Below are 21993 nucleotides of genomic sequence, written 5' to 3' on the forward strand. Positions count from 1 at the left end.
AGAAGGTGCATAATTGTGTGGAATTAGTATCCATTGACATGAACTCTCAAAGCTGGGTACACCTGAGCAAAGGCTGAGTCACTAATACAAATCAGTGGACTTCACAAGGATGTAGGTTTGCTACTTGTATGTGTGTATTTATTTTAATGACTTACTAGAACAAGAAACGATTTGAAAAAATGAAGTGGGGGTCTTGTTGTTGTTCCTTTGGGCCCAACACAGAACTACAGAACCCATCTGTCCCTTCACTAATCCACACTTTATAATGTTCAACCCCTTGCCCATTGCAACCAGGCTACAGCTCTGCGTAGCCCAGGCTGGCCTTGAACTTGTGATCTTCCTGCCTCAGACCTCTAGGATGACAGGCATGTATCACTATGCCCAGCTCAAAGTAGACAATGTGAGACCCTCTTATCTGTCAGCAACCAACACAGTATCACAAAAGAGTGCTTATCTCTTTTGATGAGAATATCACCAAACCATAAGTGTTCTGATCATAAGGAAATATATATCATAAGACATTTAGATTCACTTTTCGATAATGTGTTGGAGAGTGTCTAGATCCTTATGAAGGAGAGAATAAGGATTATCTGTTACAAAACCTCAACACTAAACGAGCTACATTCTTAAAGATATTACTCTGAGCTCTTTTTTATTCCATCCACCCACTTAAATAATGTTAAAATTCTGGATGTGGAGATTACTCCTTGGGATTTTACTTTTTGTAGTGTCAAATAATCACAAGTCATTTCCCTTGCGTCTGAATAGCTGTGTTCAGATGATGGATCTGAATGGCCATGAATATTGCTTCAGAGATATTTGCAAACTGTTGAATCACTCCTATCTCTGGGATTCTAGAATGCAGACCGTCCTTTGTTTTTTTTTTTTTTTTTTGTTTTGTTTTTTCTCATGATCGTCCATGCAGGGGCATATTAGATTATTATTGGGTGGCACTGTGACCTTGAAAATGTAACAATCCCCATTTATGCAGGCTTGAATTCTGTGGCCTCTTTAATTTGCGACTTGCAAAAATGAGGTCGTGACTTGTGTGCACCCAATGATATGTCTATAATTATTAAGAAAACAGTGATTATAGGATGTATCTGTATCCCATAATAACTGGCTTAAGATACTAGGCCTTTTGAACTTTGTGATTAGGTTTACAATTATATTTGCTTTTCAACTCATCAACAGTTTTAAAAGCTGATCAGAAATATTTACTGTCAAATGAGATTTGAAATACACAAACATGGCTATATTTAGACTTGAACTAAGTAAACACATTAAATAGACAGTGTATTTGTTATGTGTCTTTTTGGCCCCATCCACACGGAACTCTGGGGTTTGTGGATTTTATCTATCATCTAAGTTTAGTGATGTGTTTTCATCTGTGCTGCAATAGAGCACAGCTCTTATATTGCATGACCCACTGAAAACTTAGATATCTTCTCCTATTTGTACTTTCCTGTGCTTTATCTCTTTCATATTGACTTATATTGTTGATATAGATGATGTATCTTCTAAAATAATTTTTCATTTATATAAGTGAGTTGTCCATTTTAGCCTTTACCCTTCCCGTGATCAGTGTGTGTGCTGTCTTCCTTCTGTCTTGCCAATGTATTGTTAAAGGGCCTCTTAACGGGTTTCCTTTTGCCTTCCCTACTTCCACTGTTCTATATTTTCAACTTTTCTCTTGCTAGGAGAACATTATGTGGGCTTGATATGGTGTCAGTTGCCTTTTATAAAGCTAAGAATGATGGTTCCTTTCAAGACTGTCCCCGTCACTCCAGACCCACATGGGTATGCACTTTACAGTAGCAAATGACAGTGTTTCCCCAAGAGTGTGTGTGCTCCCCATAGGCTAGCCCCAGGACCTTTCCCATGGTTCTCAGCAAGTCCCTTTATAAGATAATCTTTTCCCCCAGCCAACAGCACCCTGTGGTGATTTAGGATTTTAAATTCTTCTGTCTAGTCCCTCCTGAACAGGAGGTAAATTGCTCCTGGCTAGGATGGTGTCTTCCAGAGGCCAAGTCCAATTAAAATAAATTCCTTAGCCAAACATATTTCTATTAAAAAAAACAATCAAAGAAGAAGCTTTAAGATCAACTGTCAAAATATATTGTACTTAGACTCATTTGATGAGATGCATCCCCAGGTCACAGGTGCTTTCACATAAATGGGCTTGGTGATCCAGTTGCCACCCACACCAAACCAAGTGATACATTTTATGGACTGCAGCTGAAGCTGGGCATGGTGGTACAGCCTGCAATATCAGCTACTTGGGAAACTGAGGTTGGAGGATCCCAAGTTCTAGGCCAGTCTGAGCTATAGACTGAGTCCAGTGTCTTCTTGGGTTCCAGAGTGAGTTCAAGGCCAGCCTGGGCAATTTAGACTCTTCCTTGAAGTGAAAAGGAAAGGTGGAAATGTGGCCTAAGATGATCTCTTAGAATCCTTACTCAGTGATATAACTCCCCACCCTGACCCTCCAGAACCTAAAACCAATCAAACGAACAAACCCAGCACACAACAACGACAAAAGACTACCTTAAATTGATTTAGAGAATTCTATTTTAAAGGGATAAACTCTTATCTCTTTGAAGTTTTCCAACTGTAAGTCAGTGAACTCAGAAGTCCTACTCCTCTGCCTTACCTTATTCCCAACATCGTTCTTACCCAGTCTGCTGTTCTAGAACCCAGTGAAGGGGCCATTATTCTAGGGAAAGCCCCGTGTTGCTCCAGACACAAGGCAGCAAGGGTACCCATTCCCCTTTCTGCATTAAGAGAAGGTGGGGCTAGTGGATACCATTGAGGTGACCAGGACTTTTGCTTCTTACTTCTATTCTCCTGTGGGAAGCAGAGAGAAGACTGGAATGAGATTTAGGTGCTGGTGGTAACATACACCTTTGATAGCATAGTCTGCAGCCTTCCTGACACAGCTCTGTATGAATTGAGAGAGTGACTGCACTCCAGCAAGGCTGCCCTGTGTGAGCCGTCAGGGCACCTGATCGACAGAGTTCTTCATCTGTCCTTCCAATTCATTCTAAATCTACTCTGTGTGGCTTGGAAGTCTCAGGAAACTGGCCAGGTTATTGACTGTGGTTTCTCAGTCTCTGGTGACCACTGCAGCATCTTCCCTGTAACTCTGCCACTGTTGCACTCTTTCCCCATCACCTGGCCCCGGAAGCCTTGTCTTCTATCCCAAGATGGTTCCTGGCAGCCCGTAGGCCATGTGGGCTTTCCATCCAAGGTCTCCAGTGACTTTACAAAAGTTAGTTCACTGGCATTTCCTTCCACATCTCCACACTTTCCCCTGTCAGAACCCTTGTAGGAACTGTGATTTTAGCTTGCTAATCTTTTTCCCACTGAAGTCAGAGCTCCCAAGAGGTAAACACCCTCCTCTGTGTTAGTATCATCTGCCTGTAGCACAGGAGACAGCTGTCACCCAGTAAACCAGCTCCCCTTACCATTTGTGGCTGGGTCAGATAGCCTTAGAACTCAAAGGGGCCCAGTGTTATATGATTCAGTGATCCAGAATGTTCTGGATGCCTCTCTCTCTCACTCTGAAAAAAGAAAATAACATTTTCTTAAATTTTCACTTACCTTTGCTTCTGCCAGACTGTGTGTGAACAGACAGATCAGCTGGCACTGAAGGTTCTCTGCTCTGGAGAAGCTTGCTAGCCATGTGTCCCCTGTTCTTCAGTGACTTGAGAGGTGTCAAATGCCTTATTGAGGAACAAGGAGAAATGGTGGCTTTGGGACAATGTATCCTTTTTTAACTGACTGTCCAGTGGGTTGGGCTGGGGTTGTGGTCCCAGCTTACCACAAAGCTCCTTCCCTGCCTTGCTGCTTTGTCATGGCCAATATGTGGCTTCCCCATGTTTTAGCAGGACACAGGAGAATCACCTGCCCTTTCCTTTGTGACACAAGTTGTACATGTTTCCTCTTATACACATGGTCTTGGCCCAACTCCCATCATACAGTCATTAAGAGGAGACATGACATAGTGGGACACAGTCCCTGACCATGGTCTGCGAGGGATGGGAGGAGCTTGGTACGTTAGACTGATGGGGGCAGGTGATCTTAATGCCCATGTGACTCTTCTGCCTCCTAGTAGGGGCCTCAGAAGTCAACTGTCAGGGAGTGTGGCAATGGTTTCTAGACTGTGCTGAGAAATGTATCCTTATTTTGCTCAGTTTATAATTGGCAGTAAGTAGGCCTGAGCTTCACTGACTGGTTATATATCAGCCCGATTCAGGCCTCTTGCAGCTGCTGCTTCTGATTCTAGTCTCCACATCAGTCCTGGGTGTTCAAAAAAATGCAGACCCTTCACCCTGCCATCTCTCCAGGACCTTACAGACCTAGAGCACAGGAGTTCTCTGTCCATCCCCAAGAGGAACTGACATTTAGACAGTCACCCAAAAGGACAGAAGCAACCAGACCTTTCTGGCTGTCAGATGCCAGGGCACTAGCATGCTTTAACTTTTATGATTCTCGTTTCCCTTATCTCCTTCTCCTCCTCTTCCTCCTCCTCCTCTTCCTCCTTTTCTTCTTCCTCCTCCCCCCCCCCCCCGCGCCCTTTTTTTTTTTTGGCTGTCCTGGAACTAGCTCTTGTAGACGCGTCTGGCCTCGAACTCACAGAGATCTGCCTGCCTCTGGCTCCCGAGTGCTGGGATTAAAGGCATGTGCCACCATTGCCCAACTCCAACCTCTTTTTGTTCATGGTGTGAAGCACTTTAAACCTGAGCAGATTGGAAAGAGAATTTCCTAGCCACAGCCATAGGCTAGCTGTGTCTGAGAAAGTTGGGGAGCCTCTTGCCTTGCTCCTGAGAGAAGGCAGGCTAAGCGAAGAGTACCTGTTCTCCAGTGATGGGGGTTGTCTAGAAAGTTCATCATGTTAAAAACTATGAGTGGATGGAAGAGTCAGAGAACTAAAACTGAGTTGTAACCAGTTAACTGATTTCGCAGTTTTTGAGTACGCAATCTGAGCAAATTAAATACTTAAATAGCTTCCTCAATCAGTCCTTGCAGGGTCTCCCCAAACTTAATAGTTTGGGAGTTGTTTAAAAATAGGCTTGTCTGGGAGTGATAATTCAGAGATGTGAACACTTTTGTTCAGGTGACTAGAGCCTTAATAATTTAGAACAAAACTTAATAATAGTCACTAAACAAATGGTTATCTTGAAAAAGGCTGGTGTGTTGTAGGCAGAATCTAGACATTGACCACAGCAAATAGTTCCTTGTCAAGGTCCCCATATGTCTGATCACTCGTCTTCTTGCCTATAGTTTTCTGTTGACTCAGCTTTAAGGTAGAAGTAAAACCTTGTCCATTCTACTCAGTGCCTACATCACGTACTATGTTGTAGTGGTCATTTATTTTCTAACAGCATTGTTTGTATGGAGAATGAATTAGAGATTTCTTTTGGCCCTTACCATATCGTATGACATCTTTTCAAGAGTGCTATTTGGGCTATAGAAAGCTCAGTGTTTCTCATGCTATACCAGCCCTCTGAATTCCTATCCATAGTTACTTCTGAGATGTTTTTGACAGGTGTTCACGGAGTGATTCATTTTCAAAGAAAATGCTCCAAATGAAGATTACGTGCAAATTTCACAACATCAAGAACCATAATGAGAGGCTGGAATGATGGCTCCCTGGGTAAAATGCTCGCTAAGTAGACAATGGGAACCTGAGTTCGCAATTCCCAGTGCCCAAGTAAAAGCTGGGTGTGGTGGCCATGGATCTGTAAACTACAGTGTCAGAGACAGGGACAGGCTGATCCCTGGGGGTTGATGCTCTGTCAGTCTAGCAGCTAGACTTAAACTGAAATATTGAGCTGGGGGTTCAGTGAGACACCCTAAACCAAGTAAGAAGGTGGGAAGTGGTGGAGGAGGACACCTCACATGGATCGTTGGCTTCTACACACACAGAATGACACACAAATGACAGTATTCCCCCACACATCTACACACACACACACACACACACACACACACACACACACACACACATATGAGATGGGGGTAATGAAGTCTAGTTTGTAAAGTAGACTGATTTGGAAGCGACACTTCAATTTGAGAAATTTTCTTACTATTTTTCAGTTTACCTAGAATTTTACATTTTTTTCGAATGAGAGGTTTTTGATGTTTTTTGTTTTGAGAGGGAAACAGAAGTGTTTACAAGCTATCAGTTAGGTGTTACCATATTGGCGATGTGCTCTAGGTTATGTTGAGTCTTTGGATGCTCTGTGAAGGCTTGACTCTTCAGGCTAGCCCCGATCAGAAAGACAATAGTGATTTTCTCCTGCCCTGTGAGTTCCCAGCCTGGCATGTGGCCCCCCACTCCTCATCCCTGGTTACTCCGCTGCACTATCTGGAAACACAGAACTGAGGTTCCCAAGTCCCCTCGGCTGGGGCCTCTTCTGCTTCCTGCAGGATGATATGATATCCGTGGTGTGCTATAACTTCTCAGCAGCCTTTTGCTAAAGAAACAGTCTCCCACAGGCATCCGCATGAAGCCTCTTGAAATCCATCACCTGGTGGATGCATCTGTCCTGCTGCATTTCCAGGAAGCACACCCCCTGGGACTCTTCAATGGGACTTTAATGCTTTGAAAGAAGTATGCATGTGTGGCAGGAGACGACCTCACTCAGAAGTTGGTGGACGCATTTGCAACATGGCTGAACTAATAAAAATTGGGCCCAGTCTCTGCCTCCCATCTTGCAAGTGCTTCTGCCTTGATCCTGGCTAATGAATTAATAAACATGAAAAGCCTTCCTTTGTACTGATATGACTTGGCTCTCTGTGTCTTGTGCTGATAGATTTGATAGAGGTACAGAATTCTGCTTTGTTCAGTAAATGTACTTCCTTCAATGTAGAAGCTTGGAGAACCTAAACTTGTAAATTTGTTAGTTGTGTTTTCTTGTGTATAACTTGAGGTAACCTTCAGTGAGAGCTGGGTGATTCTAATAGCCCCTTTGTTGTTGGTAAGTGGGTTTCACTGACAGAGTGTACTTGGCACTTATTAGGGCGTCTAAGGGCTGGTGTCCTGCATGGACATGCTAGACAGGGAAGGATAGTGTGTGGCTTTTTGGTGTGGCTCTTGCTGGGTTGTGCCTGCTATTGTGTACATTTCTACAGTTCCCTCATTCTTATTTTTATTAGTCAGTTTCTTATTAATGTGACAATTACCTAAGACAATTAACTTATCAAGAGGAAAGATTTCTTGTGGCTATGGGTTTCAGTGGCTTTAGTCCATGGTCTTTTGCTTCTGTTGCCTTTGGACCCGTGGCAGTATGTCACGGTAGGACATGCAGTGGAGGAAGCTGCTCAGATCATCTTGGTTGGGAAGCAGAGACCAAAAGGGCAGGGTTGCCAGTGATATAACTTTCACCATCTAGGCTCATCTCCTTAAAATTATGCCATGCCCCAGTAACACCAGGTTCAAGACCAAGCCATTAAAATACCAGACTTTGAGACTCTCCATATCCGAACATTACATTGCTCACTAAGAGACACAAAAGTGGAAAACCATGCTCTCTTCATGGTTAATGCATTCGACACCTAGCCTGAGTTGTTTTTGTGTTGAATCTCCTTTTCAGATTACATACTTAGCTCCGTGCGGGTCTGTGCACATGGAACATCCCTCATCCTATGTTTTTGAGCAGAATTGTTTATTGTGGTGATATTGGATCAATAAGCACGAGCAGAACCCTTGTTTCGGTGTTAACCAGTTGCTATAGACAGACAAGCGAAGGAGGAAGAGTGTACCCCTGACTTTGTTTGAACTGTTGGCCTGTGGGAAACCCTTCTCCTTAGACAGGACATCTGAGCAGTAACCTCGGAGGAAAATTGTATGCTTGAGATGTTTTCTTGGCGCTGATTTTTCAAAACTATGTAGGTTTCTTAGGGCAGTGATGTCTGTTTAACATGGAACTTAGTGGGAAGTAATAGATTGTTTGCCTTTAAATGAAATTAGCCTTCATAATAAATTCCTGTGCTCTGAGAGGAGGGCTATACACTCATTTGCACAACATTTTTATTTAGGAAAGGCAGTGTTTCTGTAATGAAAAAAATTATTGGCTTGAAAACATCTGTTTTTTGTTTATTTGTTTTAAAAATGTCTAAGTGCTATATGACTTTTCTGAAAGATTTTTCCCACCAATCCCTCTTTCTTTTGTTAGTGATAGAAGGGATAGAGCCTTGCTCTGTGGGTGCTTTCAGGCATTGGGAGAATGGGGTATGTTGCTGCAGGGCTGTGGCTGTGGTTTGCAGTTCTGGTCTCTTTCATGCTGAACATGTCAAATTCAGAGCTTGTGGGGTGGAAAAGTAAGATCTTCCAAACCATCCTCTGCCACTGAGACGTGTGTAACTTGAACCAGTTGGCTAGTTTCCTTGGCTCCCAGGTCCTCTTAATTTTTGGGGAATTACGTAAATTATAGATTCTTAAAAAGTTTTACATTTTTATTTATTATTATTAGTGTGTGTGTGTGCAGGTGTATGCAGGTGTGTGTGTATGTGTGTGTGTGCATGCACACGCACGCACGCATGCACCAGTGCATGTGGAAGTAAGAAAATGATTCTCCAGAGTTGTTTCTTCCCTTCTACTGTAAGGCTGGGCACTCAAACGTAGGCCATCAGGTTTATGTGGTAAGTGCTTATCCCTGAGATAAGCTGGCCCGGGTTGTAGAATTCATGAGATAATTTGACAAGGAGTAAAAGGATCCTGTGGAGTGCCTGCCATATGGTGGTTCCTTTTTTGCCCTCTGTTGTTCTTTTCTACCAGCAAGCCATCAGGCCAAACAAAGGAACAGACTCGAGGCACTAATATGGCACCCTGTCCCTGAGCATGTCTGTAAGGAGACATCCTCTACAGTTCCCATTGTTTGCACACAGGAGAGACAGAGCCAATGCTACTGTCATAGGAAACCAAAGACTTAGAATAGGATAGGATAGGATAGGATAGAATAGAATAGATGGGTCTGCAGTAATGTTCTGAAAAGAAGCACCAAGGATCAGGATGGTTTACCTAAACATCGGTGTGCGAGTATTAGGTAAAATACTACACATGAGTATAGGTGTTTCCAGAGGATATTTGCACGTGTCTTGTTGGGAGTTGGACTGATAACTAAGCTAACCTGTGAACAGTAGTTCTGTATCTGTTCTTGTCACATAGAACATCTAAGAGTCATCAATAAGATGCCCTTTCCTTTTTCCTTCTAAGGCTCCACACTGTCCAGATGGGACAGGGTGTCCTCTCCCACCAGGGATGGTGCCACCTTGGTACAGCACAGTGACTTGATTGTATGGTTTTAGAGAGTGAACTTTTCCTTTCTCATTCAGTTAGGTTTGATGTCCTCGGATTTTATAGAGGGTAAAAAGCATTTATCCATATCTTTGCCTTCTGCAAATGAATATCAGAGCCTGACTCTGAAGTTATAGTGTTATGCATTAACTCTGTAAGGAGGCTTAGAAAAACATCAGTCTATTGTAGTATTTTAACTATCCTATTTTATAAAGTGTAGGTTATATGGCAGTGATGGAAGCAATAGCTCATTTGAAAATGCAGGTCTGTGAATGGTATATGTTATCAGAGTTTTAGCATTACATTGGAACTACTGAAATAATGATTTTATATGTGCCAAAACCTGGTTCCCCTGCTGCCTTTCAGGTGTCTGTGTCAACTATAATAATCGTGCTTTCTGCTGTATGTGATGCTCCTTTTAAAGATAGATGCAAACTGGCAGTAGAAATTAATAATCAAGAGGTGGAATGAGCCCACATTAGGGCCCTATATATAGTTTGAAAGCATGATTAATTATCAACACATTTCTGATACTTTAGGGGGAGATACGTTTATCAGTTTATATAGCAGTAGAATGTGGCTATGGCTTGAAAGTGTCCTCCAATCATTATAGGTCGAAAATTTAAATTTATCAAATTCTTATCTTAGTGGAGAGGTATTTGGGAGGTAATGGGAATTTTAAGATCATAGGGGTGGTGACTCCATGCTTGCAGCAGTGGCTTTTCAGAAAAGGTAGCAAAAACCCAGTTAGCCCACAAGCTTTGCTTTAGTGCACAATAAAGCAGGACACAACTGTATCAGATGCTAAGCAAATGTGGGGTGCCATGCTCTGGGCTTCTCTGTCTCCAGGATCATGGGGTTAGGGAATCTCTCTTCTTTGTAAATTTCCTAATCTGTGGCATTCGGTTACTACAATAACACTGTCTGAGAGCGGAGCTTCTTGTCAGGGTTCAGCACTAGGAAGGATGCTTTTGCTTTCTTCACTGGTTTCCTCCTAACTTCCTCTGCAGAGAGTGAGGCCAGGTCTTTACCCGTGTTCTGAAGTTCTTTCATAAGGGCCTTTTTAGCACAAGGCACAGTTAGTGTCCTGAGAGAGAACATAGGAATGGAATATTAGTGAGGGGAGGTTGAGGCAGTTAAGAGCAGTAAAGGCAATCAAAGGCAAGGCCTGGCTATTGTTACTAAGAAATGATGCCTCTGTGGAGCTAGGAGGGATGTTAGAGCTTGTAAGGGTTTGAGCTGGAGCTCAAAAATCATATAAAGTACAGCTAGAGGGATTGCAGAAGGGTTGTAACTGGCGTGAATAGCAGCCACAGGGCAGATGAAAGCCTGGGCTATAGTCACCACGGTGAGTGCATAGGTCGGTAGTGTGCTGCAGATACCATGACTTGGATGTCTGCATCAGGAATGCATTGTGGGGGGTCAACAGGTGGGAGATGCAGAACATGGCTTTATCTTGATAAGCTGGGAATCAGGTCAGCATTTTGAGTACAACAGGATAGTAATGGACAAAGGATGTTCTTAGAATATTTCATGATTCCAGAGAGAGAGTGGGGAGAATAAAGGTGGAGTTAGCTGAGTCGTGGTGACAATGGTTTGATCCTGTTGTCTCATTAATAATAGGGTTGGTATCCTGAAGTGGCCCTAGTCTGATGAGTCACGGGTGGTGGGTGTTGCCCTGTTCCACAGCCATGGTGGAGGGAGTGTATGTATTTGGGAGGGTTAAAACCTTAACGGTGGTGGTGTCTTGGGAAGATCACATAATGGGAACTGGGCAGAAGCACAGGCTCTGAAAAGCTTCATTCATTCCACTATGGTGGGAATAAGTGTATTGTATTCTGACCACAGGATTAATATTCATCAGATGTGACTATCAGCAGGTGCCTCTATTTCCTTGAGGATTGATAAACTTTATTATTGGCCATGGGGTCGGGGACAGCTGCTCCAGGGGATAGCATGGTGGGGGTATATGATATACAACGTCTTCATATGTGTTCTCACCTTTACCCCTCACAAACGCCTTGTGGGGTTGGTTCTAATCCTATATTAAAATTGAGGACTGCAAAACACAGAGAGTTAACTCTCGTGACCAAGGATAGCTAACTTGATACATTCGCCTATTAATTATGTTGATGTAATCTCTTGCCCTGCTCAGATGTTCATGGATAACGTGCTGCAGGCCCTGAGGAAAGTCCGGAGTCAGAGGGGAAAGCAGGAGATGAGGGAAGAGCAGTGACAGCTCACTCAGATCCTTGGAAGGCAGATGACCTGGGGGGAAGGCTGGGTCTAATTAGGCAGTGCTTGGTCCTTGCATGGTTGTCTTGGAGCTTATTAGTTTATTCTTTCATTCCTCCGAGAAGGTATCTATCCCTTTTACCTCCTGTTACTGCAGCACACAATAGCTGGTCTTTGAGGGGCTGTGTTGTATAAGCTTGTGTCCTTAGGAAGGAGCAGAATAAGGCAACATGCTCTTCGGTGGTGTCTGCCTCTAGCTGTCTTTTCTTGGCCACACCCTTTGTACCATAAGAGACTCTATTCAGGTGGTTCTTCCTGACTACAGGAACTCTGACTGTGCTGGGGAGAGTCTTGGATAGGGGTCTTTAGGGGTAAGTGTTGGATATTTAAAATGACAGAAATGAGTCATGTGGTGACAGGCCCAGGGACATAGACCAAGGAATGTGAGTGTGCGCTGTTTATTCCACTACACTGTGCAGCCTGCTCTCTGAGAAGCAGGGTGTCTGAAACTTAAAGCAAGCGTGAACACATGTGTAAATAAAGCCAGCATGAATGGAAGCTAGTGGGCTTCCAGGCAGAGATGTGGAGACACCCAGGCGCACCATAAGGTTAAGCTGCTTCCTTGAGAAGGATACATACATCTTTGGTCTTCTAGACTCGGAGCAGGCCACCTGAATCATTGAGTGTTTTTCTTGGATTTTGTCACTCATCCATCTCAGTAGATCTGTATGCAGGACCATTACACTCCCCATTTTGGAGCTGAACATATTGACTCAGAGAGACTGAGCACTAGTTTGGGTAACATGGAAGCAGTCCCATGCTACATCCTTGGGCAGCATTTGTGTTGCTAATACTGTCTGTCCTCTGAAGAGGATCACCAACCTCCACTGACCCAGAGCCATAAGCCCCATCCTTATGTGCAGTGCTTGGGGAAGCCACAGGTTTGTACCCCTGAAACCAATGCTGGGGTGCCGGGATTAATTAGTGCTGCAGGGGTTTTAAGCTTATGACTTTGGGAAGAAATAGGAACAGACAGAAAACGATGAGTAAAATCTAGATTATTTGATCTTTGATGATTATTCTTTTTGGTTCCACTGCAAAGTCACAGCAAAATATCTTTTTAAAAAAAATCTTAGCTTTTAGAAGTGTTTTGTATTCAATACATTTTGATCACGTTTTCCTCATACCCAGACTTTGTGCCTACTTCCTCTTAGCCATGCTGGGATGTCGTCTGGCTTGAACTTATACAGGTCTTATACATGCCGTCACAGTCTCACTGAGGTCATCAGCACTCTGGTATCTAGAAGATGCTGTGTCCTTGGAGAATGTAATGCTTTCTTACAGAAAACATTATACCGTTATACCTTCTAGGAAGCCAGGTAGTGAGGACTGTTAGAAGTGTGCTGTGTGTGTCTCTGTGTGTGTGTGTGTGTTTGTGTATGTGTGTGTATGTGTGTGTGTGCAGACCTCTCACAGGACTCAGCATTCTTAAGATACTGAGAAATGCAGTAATGTAGCCAAGCTGTAGTTAAGGTTGTGTTGACTGGTCTTTGAGGGGCTGTGTTATATAAGCTTGAGGCCTTAGGAAGGAGCAGAATAAGGCAACATGCTCTTCAGCAGTGCCTGCCTCTAGCTGTCTTTTCTTGGCCACACCCTTTGTACCATAAGAGACTCTATTCAGGTGGTTCTTCCCGACTACCGGAACTCTGACTGTGGTGGGAGAGTCTTGGAGGGGGGTCTTTAGGGGTAAGTGTAGGAGATCTGAAATGACAGAAATGAGTCATTATACTGGGACGAGTTGACTGGATTGGAGCACTAGAGTCTACCGGATTCTACACAACCAATCCATGCCAAGCTTGCTTATAGGTGTGGATTGTCTGGGGTCTTGACTACTGTACAGGATGCTCTCTGACCTAGTGATTCGGGTCGTTACTGTTACTACGGGGGTCTTTTAATGGTACTTGACACATTTCACTTGACTTTCATAAAGCTCATGACTCTTCAGAAAGGCATTTCATTCTCTACTTTCCAGATGGAGAATGGCCAATGTACTGACTAATGACAGCAAAGGAGGCCAGCCATTATGATTCACATCTGGTTTTTTATAGCACTGGGAAGGCTGCGGCAGAAGGGCTGAGTTCAAGGCCAGATTGTCCTACATAGTGAGTTTCCAGGGCAGTCTGGATTACAGAGAAAGATCCCATCTCCAAACTAATAAACATCAGATGGATCAAGAGTGATGAAGTAATCACATTGCTGAGTTATCTGCCTTTGTGCTGGGTTGTGGAGCCCCTTGGAGCTGGCTCTAGGGAGGCAGCTTGTATGTGTAGATGGTTGCTGCTTGCTGTGATGAAATCACATCTGATCACAAAGGAAAGTGACTGCATTTAAGACTACAGATAGTAGTGATCCATCATTTCGTGTCTGTGTCCTAGAGCTGTGCAGCTGGCACCAGGAACACTTTTCTAAATGTTATATAAGCTCCCACATTGTGGCAGCTACATGTAGTCATTCATATAAAACATCTAGGAGATAGCTCCATCTTTGCTAACTTTCAGTGGGATCTTTGCCATGTGGTCATCTTTCTCCATATGCTTCGATGTCCTCACACCTAGTACCTGACACCTGCAGATTAAGAAATGACTTGGGGGAATGAAGGAGGAAGCTGTAAGGCCTTTTGTGACCTCGCCTCTGAAATTACATATGATAGCTCTGAATTCTATTGGTTACAAACAAATTACTAAGTCCAAACCAGGCGAGGGGGTGTTTTTTGGGGCAGTTACTATAGAACACCTGTTTTGGAATTTCATGGGGCAATCAGCTGGATTGCCTTTCTCCAAAGCAACTCTGTCAAGACCCTATTGATACTCCATTAATAACTTCCATCAGGGGTCCAAAGAGGAGACTTTTGTAACCAAATCCCACTTGTGATGGGACTGGCACAAGACATTCTGATAGTTGTTTTCTCTGTGTACAGAGAACTGCATATGATAATATTCTTTACATGAATATATGTTGTTTTTAACATAAACATTCTCAAAATGGTGAAAGCTTGCTACTGTTAATAACAAAGGACAACAGAACCCTCAGATATTGAAAAGTGACCAAGTATATCAGTTTGGAACAGTCCGTTTATACTTGTTACCCGCATGTCGTTCCGAATAGTGTTCATTTTGCTGTAATTTTTAATGCATTTCACATGCTTCATTCCTGTTGCTTAGAGAAAAGGCAGTTGGCAAGCTTTTGATAGGGTCAACACTCTCTAGATAATCAGCAATATGAAAATAGGTATAAAATAGGTATAAAGCCTTTGCAGCTCTGTTTTATGTGGCCAGCATGAAACAAGAATTGTGTAAAAATACTTCCACGGCAATTAGGTAATTCTTTTCCTGTAGAATTGTTTGTCTGTAAACAAAGTTTTCCTAAGTCAAAAAAAAAAAGTCATGGGATAAGTAATTTGTATAAAATAATATTTCAGTTAAAAAGCAAAGCAAAATAGAATAAAATTCAGATAAATACAAACAAGAAAAAAGACAAAGTAAGTAAAGACAATCTTTAAAAGCTTTGGGTCAGTAGTGTTGGGGATGGAGCCCAAAACCTCATATATGACAAGAGCCAATGCTCCTATGGAGCTACACCCCCACACTGCTTCATTTTTGGTCAGCTTGACACTAGCTAGAGATATCTTTGAAGAGGAAGCTTAGCTAAGAAAATGCTTCTATTAGATTGCCTGTAGGCGGTAGGACATTATCTTGGTTGATGACTGATGTGAGAGGGCCTTGCCTACTGTAAATGGTGCCATTCCTAGGCAGGTGGGTAAGAAAACCAAATGAACAAGCCACGAGAAATCAGTGAGCAGTGCTTCTCCATGGCTTTTGCATCAGTTCCTGTCTCAAGTTCCTACCCCTTACCTCTCCGGATAATGAAACACAAATTGATGAAATAAACGCTTTTTACTTGAGTTGGTTTGGGTCATGGTGATTTATCACAGCAATAGAATCTCTAAATTTGTTTGGATTGCCATTATTTGATCAGTCATCTTACATCTTAAGATGAATTTTAAATTTCAGTCATGTCTGTTTGATTGTCTCTGTTTTAATGGGTTTTGTTTTTGTTTGGTCAGGTTTCTTTGAATATTATAAAGGCTTAACAAAGAAATGATCCATTTTAACTAATGTTTATGATTTTAAAAACTACTTAGTAATTGGATCATGATTATTTGTAAAGCAATTGTTGCTTTGGATCTATATGTTGCACTTTGGATGTTCTTATCCTCACTAAGCCGAAAATATAGAAGTGAGAGAGACTCTCCAGTGCTGTTGAAATATCCAATGTCCAGTCTTCCTTTACATCTTGTCTTAAGCAAAAAGTCGAACTGCTCCCTCACTCACAAAGATACGCATAAATTCAAAGAAAAAGGGCACTGAGGTGTATGCATGGCTGTTAAGACCAAGACTGTGAGTTGGGTGAGTACAAAGGGCTTCAAGAGTACTCATGGTTAAAGAACCAGTTCTGCTTGAAGTGTAGGACCCAGATACATCCAGTTTAGTTTTGTGAAAGGCCATCTTAGAAAATTTGATGTGTGTTTCATCTCCATAGTCACCGTGTAAAGTGTTTTATCTTGCAGCCAGAAATTCAGGTATGCACCTCTGCTCTCCCTCCTCCCCCGTTCCTCTGTCCAGTGCTCCTGCCAATTTATATGTGGGTGTATGTATGTAGCATTTTGTGTAACAGGACTCTGTTTTTGTTATGCCCTTTTACTGAACACAATGGTTTTGATATGCACTCTCATGTGGTACTTCTTGGCTTCACACTCTTTGTTGACAGGCACTCATCCATGCTCGAACTTGTAAAAGTTTGTCCAACCATTCTCCAGTTGACAGACGTTTGGATGATTTACAGATTTCATATTATAGGTACGGCTACTGTAACTATTCACATACAGGCTTCATTTGACACATATTCCTTCCTTTTGGGTGAATACTTGGGAGAGCAAGGGCTGGGGCACATGGTCGATGTGCCTTGAATGTTTTAAAAAAAAACTTCTAGGCTGTTATACAGTCCACAACTATACACAGGAATGATATTTGCTGAGCAGTTTCCCCCCTATTTGAATGTATATGAAACCTATTGCATTTTACATGTGTTTTGATTTGAGATGTGATGTATGCTTGGTAGCTTTCTTTGGAACGACGGTAGTCTTGCTTATAAGGGCACCTCATTCCCAAACATGGGCTGTGTGACAAAAGTGTGTGAGACTTAGCCCTCTCCTCCCACATATAGAGTCAAGTATCAGTCTTACTTTGTGGCTCTAATTCTCCAGTGGCTTGATTGCTTGAGCCAAGGTTTCTTCTTTCCAGTTTCTAGTATTCCTTGTGCTGGTCATCTAGCTGATGATTCACATATACTGGACATTATCCTAGCCTCTGCTCTGCCTGGATTCACTATTAGATGTTGGTGCCTTGGCTCTTTAGAAGAAAGACATGGTTGTAGTCATGCAGGTTCTGTGCTGTTGACACTGGTGAAATGTGTCCAGAGGGACAGGTAGTCAAACCTCAGGGAAGGCCTCTGCTAGGGGAAGTGTCCCAGGGCTTCCTCAGAAGGTTAGTGTACACATGCGGGGTTGGGAATATGGGAGTGGTATGTGCCTGTCAGCAGACAGTCAGGGCAGTAGCTATAGGAAAGTGCCATTCACATATTAATGGTTAGTGTTATTATTTTGGTAATTCTGTCCTCCTGAAATATAAAAAGAGAAGAAAAGGCTGATTGTGAGGAGTGTTACTGGGGAGTAGTCTAGGATGGTAGGGGAGCCCCCAGAGGATCCGGCTGGCTGAGGACGAGCTTTAGTTTAGAGCTTCAGGAAGACAGCCGGCATGCACACTCCTCAGTGCCCTTTCTCTTTGGATTTATCCTTATCTGTGTGGGTGAAGGAACAGTTCAGCTTTTTGCTTAAGACAAGATTTCAAGCAAGACTGAACACAAATCTTTCAATGACGTTGACAGGTTTTTATTTTATTTTATTCTAAAACAGGCTCCTTGAACTGTGACATTTTGTAATTCACATGATCTCTGCTGGGAAGATCCTAGTGATGGGGGTTGGGGTGGGTGTGTTCTAGTCTGCTTAGTCCCTTGGAACCAATGTGCCCCAGAGATCAATAACCAGATTTTCAAGGACAAGAAATGTTCCTTTGTCTCCTGGTAGTCAACAGCACATGACATATATAACGACATTGTGACTTGGCCTTCTTTCGTGTTGCTGTTTGAGTTTGACTGTGTTTTTTCAGTGTAAGGGTGTGCTTTGAGCAAACATTGCTTCTTCACTTGAGATGGATCTCCAGCCACTCTGAGGTGAGGCCGATGCTGCTCATTCCCAGCCCCTTCTGAATGGGTGCCTCCCAAGACCATGCTCTTTGTCCTGTGCTGCTATTTTCTTCTATACCCCATCTGTTTCCCCAAGGCTTGAATAGGGTCCATATGCAGGAACGGTAATAAAAATAGCAGATCAAGTCAAACAAACAAACAGCGAAGAGAGCCTTCAACTCTGAACACAAAGCAGTGGGCCCTGACTGAGCATCAGTTTTGTCTTGGTATTGCTGACAGGCTGAGCATAAGAGAAACAATAATTGTCATTATTCCAATTATTGAAAGTAGGACATAACTTTTCCTGGCACTAAAAGGCAATTATTTGCAGTTGTTTGTTTAGGTCACTGTGCTCCCATCCATTCTGTGGCTTGATGGAAAGGTTTACTCAGAATTTCCAGATTCTATAAGTACACCTACTGCGTGTGGAATGCAATAAGTGATTGATGGTGCAGGGTAAGTGTTTGTGGAACCAAACTGCTATGGGCACAGGGCTCCATTGAGTATCAGAGTCGGGAGCGTGAGACTGCCTGTGTTGAGCTCAGTGCCTGTCATGGTGAAACTTCCAATAGAAAAGGCACAGTAACGTAACTGGAGCAAGGGACAGAGGCATCTGATGAGATTGGCAAGAAAGTTGGCATTGCATGAAGGGAGGCCAGCAGAAAGAATATTTGGGCAGAATCCCTCATTGAGGCCACACAGCTCTGTAGCCCATCAACAGCCTTGGCAAGAGGCATTGGAAGAACTTGAGGGATCATTGGATTCCATCTTAGAAAACCAGCTCTAGTAGCAGTCAGTGATGTTGGGAGACAAGGACTTGGGCTATGGCAGTGGTGGCATAGAGGGAGGATACAGAGGTTCTGAGCTGCCCCAGGAAGGAGGTTTTGAGTTGTGAGGGGATCCAGGATGCCTGTCATTGATGGAGCAGAGACCCACTGCAGGTGCAAATTAGGGAAGGAAAAGGACTTTTGAGTTCTGCATGTTATGACTTGGTTGGTCATGAGCCCATGAGAATAATTTTAAGACCTCTTTGTAAATGCCTTTGCAAGCGTGATAGTATCACACCATATATGATCTTCTTCAGAGGAGAGGGCAGGTCCAGTTCAACCTCACTTCCTCGAGACTCATGCTGAGTCACAATGCCATAGTGGTGGAGGCCAGCCTAGAGCAGGAGCTGCCAGCGTCCTGGGCCATAGTGGTTGTCAAAGCAGCCATCAGTTTGGGGTAAGGATCAAAGTACCAGCTTTCATGTGGACTGAGAATACAATGGATTTCTGGGGAGCAAGGCCTGTCTGGAGTGCTCAGTAGTGCCTGGGTGCCTACAGGGTGTCCATGCTCCTGAAGGACCTTGGAGATCCCAGTGGGCCAGAGACTAACTCTGATTAAAGGTTGCTAAAGCCACAGTGGAAACTGACACTGTCTGTCTCGTTTTTATCGCCTGTCTATCTGGTAGGTCTCACCTTCCTCTTCCCTAAGGATACTGTGACATGGAGGATTAAGAATTTTCCCAGGGCCTGGAAGCTAAGGCAATCTCTCAGTAGGTAAAGGGCTGCTGCACAAATGTGAAGACTTGAGGTTGGATCTCTAGTACCCACGTAGTAAACTGGTCATAGGTGTGTGACCCATTTGCTGATAGGGAAGGCAGAATATAAAGAGGAGAACCTCAGGAGCTAGCTGCTTAGCCAGGTAAGCATAATCAATGAGTTTCATGTTCAGTGAGAGATCCTGTGTAAAAAAAGAAAGGGGTGAGGGATAGAGAGAGATACCTGATATCAAGTTCTGACCTCCACACACATCACATACACCTACATTTGCAGCCCACACAAGTTACACACATACACACACACACACACACACACACACACACACACACCCCACATCCATATCCTGGGCTTGTCAACTTTCAGGAAGCCCAGTATAAGAATTTGAAGTGAAAAGCATGACTCAAAATTAAAAACATATCCTAACTCTTCATTGTTTATCTGAAGTCCACATTGAATGAGGCATCTTAAGTTTTTGCTTTATGTCCTATCATGTATTTGACTCAATTTTCTGCCACTATAAGCTAAAAATATCATAGACTTAACAATTTAAACACTAAACATTTATTCTCACAATTTCTGGATACCATGAAACCCCGGATCACAGTGCCTACATGGTTGGCTCTGATTCCTGGTGAGAGCTTTCTTCCTGTCTTAGTTAGGGTTTTATTGCTGTGAAGAGACATCATGATCATGGTGACTCATGTAAAAGAAAACATTTCATTTGGGCTGGCTTACAGTTCAGAGGTTTAGTGGATTATTGTCATGGTGGGTGCAGGCAGACACAGTGCTGGAGAGGTACCTGGGAATTCTCCGTCTGGATCCACAGGCAGCAGGAAGAGACAGTGAGCCACTAGGCCTGGCTTGAGCTTCTGAAACCTCAAAGCAACCCCCAGTGGCATACTTCTTCCAAAAAGGCCATATCTACTCCAACAAGACCACACCCTCTAAAAGTGCCACTCCTTGTGAGCTTATGGGGGCCTTTTTCATTCAAATCACCTCAATAACGCTTACAGATGGCATCCTTCTTAATGTCCTGAAGTGAGAGAGATGGAAACACAGGCAAAGAGAGACAGAGACAAAAAGCCAGAGAAAGAACCACCCCTCTGGTGTCTGTTCTTACAGTGTACTGATCACACTTTTTAGACTCTCCACTCATGACCTATGATCCTACTTAGGCTCTACCTTCAAATATCTTCATCTTGGGCATTAGGTTTCAATAGAGGACTTTGAGGGGAACATAAACATTGACTTTTCATAGTTCAGGTTACAGTGCTGTTACTGCAGTCTGTGAAATCTGCCGTTCTCTTCTGAGATGGAACATGGTGTTCTCCAACTGTAAGTCTCTGAGGAAACATGTGTGAAGTGAGGACAGAGGAGAAACAGGTGTAGTCTTAAAAGCACTGTTCCCACATGGATGGCCCCAAATTCTAGACAGCTAAAAGAAAAAGCACCGTCGTGGTGTCTGTTCATGGTTCTTCCAGTTCTGAACCACAGATGCAGTTGGCAAACTTGGAAGAGATGCAGTAGTTATGTGCCCTTTTCTATCAAACGTGCCTATGATGTATGCACAGTCCCTACCTCCATTTCCTTCCAGGTTTACCTCTGCCCCTAAATCCCCTTACAATTTCATGCCCCTCCCACAATTTTAAAAATTACCCCCACTGAGTCCAGTTTGTGATATCAGTATACTCCATTGGACCATCCATTGGAGAATGGTAGACTTACTAGGGGCCATATTCTTAAAGAAAGCTAGCTCTTCATGGGCGCTCATCATTGTCAGTAGCACCTCATCTGGGTTTAAGGGGCTCCTGTGCCCTTCCTTCTCCATGCAGCCATGTTCACTGCTAATTAAGAATTGAGAAAATTGGCTGTAGGCAAGTCTGCAGCCTACAGCCAATTTTCTCATTTGAGGCTCCCTCCTCTCAGATGACTCTAGCTTGTTTCTAGTTGATAGAAAGCTAGACAACATGGTGTATTCCTTTGTGCCTTCCCTTACCATTTGTGATTGTGTGTGTCAGTTTTTTCTTCTCTGTCGCTCAGCACTCGTCTATCATGGGTGTGGGTCCACCAATCTGTTCACCCATCCCTCATTGGTCCAGTGTTGTGCCTGTGCTGGAGAGCCATTGTCAGCATTCTTGCAGGTATGTGTTTGTGTGCACTGTCCAGTGTTGTGTTGCTAGGGTGAATGTGTTTACTCTTGCATTTACCTGATCACTCATAGCTTCATTTCTTTGCCATCCATGCATCTACTTAGTAAAAGAATGTCTAAGTCTTTTGCCTGTTTTTTTTTTTTTGAAAGTATGGCTTTTGAGGTTTCTTCATGTAATGTGAGTCATTCCTAGGCCCTGTATGTGATTTGTTTTCCCAGTCTATAGCTTGTATTTTCATTTTTTAAGTCATTGTTTTCTGAAGAATAGAAGTTTTAACTGAAGACATTTCTTTCCTTTGAACTTTATATCTTCGCCATATGTAGGTACCATGCCTATGAACTCTTGCCTACTCCTAAACCAGAAGATTTTGTTTTATGCGTCCTTACATGCATCTCATTTTGTG

The 21993-nt window shown here is 43.2% G+C and overlaps 1 protein-coding gene across 5 annotated transcripts in view; it reads left to right on the plus strand.

Moving 5' to 3' along the window:
- Window positions 1–21993, plus strand: part of Cobl (cordon-bleu WH2 repeat protein) — a 222498-nt gene that overhangs the window by 3014 nt on the left and 197491 nt on the right. Inside the window, exon 1 of one of the 5 annotated variants that reach the window (XM_041669023.1) lies at window positions 3651–3746. The exons of the other annotated variants lie outside the window; for them this stretch is intronic. The gene's annotated coding sequence lies outside the window, so the exon portion shown is untranslated. Of the gene's footprint in view, window positions 1–3650; window positions 3747–21993 lie in introns of those variants that run through there. 5 annotated transcript variants of the gene reach the window in all.

Source organism: Microtus oregoni, unplaced genomic scaffold, assembly GCF_018167655.1.
Source record: "Microtus oregoni isolate MIOR12 unplaced genomic scaffold, Mior012 000019F_ref0000042, whole genome shotgun sequence".
Classification (NCBI taxonomy): Eukaryota; Metazoa; Chordata; class Mammalia; order Rodentia; family Cricetidae; genus Microtus; species Microtus oregoni.